Raw genomic sequence first — 2,723 nt, forward strand, 5'->3', positions numbered from 1 at the left:
TTGCAAAGAAAACATCAACCCCCTCGGTATAAAGGTGTGAAATAAAAGGATGTGATATTTTCCTTGACGTCTTCATAGCCTGGCTCCTGAGATCCAGAGATCCTCGCTGTGTGTCCCGGGAATGATTCACGGAGCTGCAGGGCCGGATCCTGCCTCCCTGAGAGCGGCACAGCTGTGGAGGCAGGATCTGCCACAACAGCCCTTGCCATCCCCCCACCCCAGGGACATGCATGGGATGCGGTTGTTTGTCCCTCCCCACTCCCCCAGCCATGCTATCCCCTCCTCGAAGGCTGGAGATTGTTATTTTTGCCAGAACTTTTCCGAACTCTATACCTGAGCGCTCCTTAGCGCTGCAAGGCAGATAAAGGCATTGAGAATTTTCAGTGAGATTTTAAGTCTTTGCCAAGAAACAGCTTCTGGGCGGGTGATGATCCTTGTACCTGTTGTGGAGTCAGGGCCATCTTCTCTGTGCTACCTGCCTAGGAAGCCAGCAGCCCGTGCCAAGCATGTCTGATGATATAACAGATATCTTCATTATATATCTTATTATGTTCAATAATATCAGATTTAAGTTATTATGTTATGACATTCTATCTGTTCCATTACATATTTGGTTTTCCCCCAGGAGCTAGAAAGGAGCAAACACTGGTCACAGGGCATGGCCTTGCCGAGCCTGTCCAGAGTGTCCAGGAAAGAGGATGGTGATGATCTCTTGCTGGATTTTAAGACCTCCTACTCTAGAGAACAAGCTGAATAATCCCTCAAACTCAGTCACACGGCAGCCCCCAGCTGTGCAGCAGTGAAACCCCAGAGCTCAGTGAGGATTATATGGGATTTTCCCCCTTGTAAAAGTGGGGAAAGGGAAAGGCCCCTGTCCCAAGGTCTGCTCGGGACTCAGGAATGGCTGCTGTACATTTAGATGTAAATAAATTTTATTATATTTTATTCTTTTATTTATAAAATAAGTAAATATAATTTAATTTTATTTTGTAGATGATGAGCCTTTCAAACGAAGGGAAATGAGTGCCAAAAGCCATGATTTCAATATTAAGAGTTTCAGAGCCAGCCAATTCAAAGTGGCAGCTGTAATTTAACCGTGTTGCAAACGTGCCAAACCCAATACTGTAATTAATGATGAAAAATAATATTTACAGCTCCAATCAGACGTATTTGTGAGAAGTTGAAATTTTCATCTATTTACAGTTTTACCAGCTCAAAAAGGTTCTCTGAGCTAGTTTTCCCCCAGTTTTGTTGGGTTTGTGGAGCCCAGCAGAGCAATGCTTGGCACTGCTTGGAGGGGAGCTGGGGATTTTGTCTGTGCCTATGGCAGGAACTGGATCATCTTTAAGGTCCTTTCCAACCCAAACCACTCTAGGATTCTGTGATTTTCCCTGCGAGGGCAGCAGTGTTTGCTGGCTTTGAGCAACACCCCGTTGCGTGCCCGAGTTCACGCTGGTGCTTTGCCTTTGTGCTCCGAGAGCAAAGCCAGCACACAGGAGGGGGGACCCACTGCAAGGCTGGCACAGAGACCCACACTCACCCCAAACTGAGCCACAAAGGGCAGAAAAAACCCCCTCTTCAATATGCTGCTCACAACGGCTGCCTCGTTGTCCGCGAGCATAATGGCACATTGATGGAGCCGCCAGGAAAACCTGGTAAAAACAATGGAAAAGAGAGGAAAAGGAGGCTGTCCCGTTCAGAATCGCAAGATCCCCACTCAAGCAGTGCCTTTGAGAGCCTCCTTCTCATGCGGGGCAGGGACGTCGCTGCTGGCCAGGGCTCGGCCAGCACTCAAGTAAATGCCAACTGGGACTCCCCTGCCAGCTCTCCTGGGAATAAAGGGATCTGTGCCTCATTCCAGTGGCTCCTGCAGGAAAGGAAGAGCTGTTGTTCCAGTGTGCCCTTTTCCAAACCTGCCTCTTGCTGGGATGAGGGTGGTAACGTGCCGGTGGATGGCAGGTGCTGGTTTCGGGCTCTGTCTGAGGGCACGGTGTATTTACAGACCCATGAGGGTTATCCTGGTAAAATGTTTCTTAAAGCCAAAATAAGTTAAGAACTTTCAAAGTCATGATCTTGAGCCAGGGTTTCCCTACCCAGCCTATGGCCAGGCAGGGAGTGGGCTCTGCAGGGAGACTCATGAGAGTCTGGGTGCTGGAACCCACACTGGGATGGGGACTGGCACCAGTGCTTACACTGCGGCTCTGGGGGGCTGCCCTCTGGCATTTCCAACGTCCCCCCAGCACCCCAATGGCCTGATTCTGTATGAACCAGTGCATAATCCCATAAACCTGCAGCACTGATGCTGAGGCTGTGCCTTCCCAGTTGCACAGAGCGCTGTCTGTAACTCTGGGTTGGGTTTTACTGGTGTGCTGCTCCTTGATTAGAGATATCCCTGGTTTCCACCCGTGTGCTGTTAGGGAGGGTGTGGAGCTGGGTGGCAGGGAAGGCTGAGACGAGCAGGCTGGGGACAGAGATAAGACACCCCTTGGCCCCACTGGGTGCTGACCCCCCAGAGGAGCCACAGGGAGAGGTGCCAGTGTGGGTGTTGGGCCCCAGCACTCCCAGCTGCTCCCACAGTTCTCCTGACCTCTGCGAATGTCTCCCCTAGTTCCACACCTCCAATTGCCCTCCATGTCCCCTAAGTGCCCCCCTGCATCCCAAACCGCCCCTCAGCTCTCCCGGCCCCCCGGTCCCTCACGGCAGCTCCCTCAGGTGCCCCCTAA

Source organism: Empidonax traillii, unplaced genomic scaffold, assembly GCF_003031625.1.
Source record: "Empidonax traillii isolate 1590-97213 ecotype Southwest subspecies unplaced genomic scaffold, ASM303162v1 scaffold6086:size6550, whole genome shotgun sequence".
In the NCBI taxonomy this organism is placed as follows: Eukaryota; Metazoa; Chordata; class Aves; order Passeriformes; family Tyrannidae; genus Empidonax; species Empidonax traillii.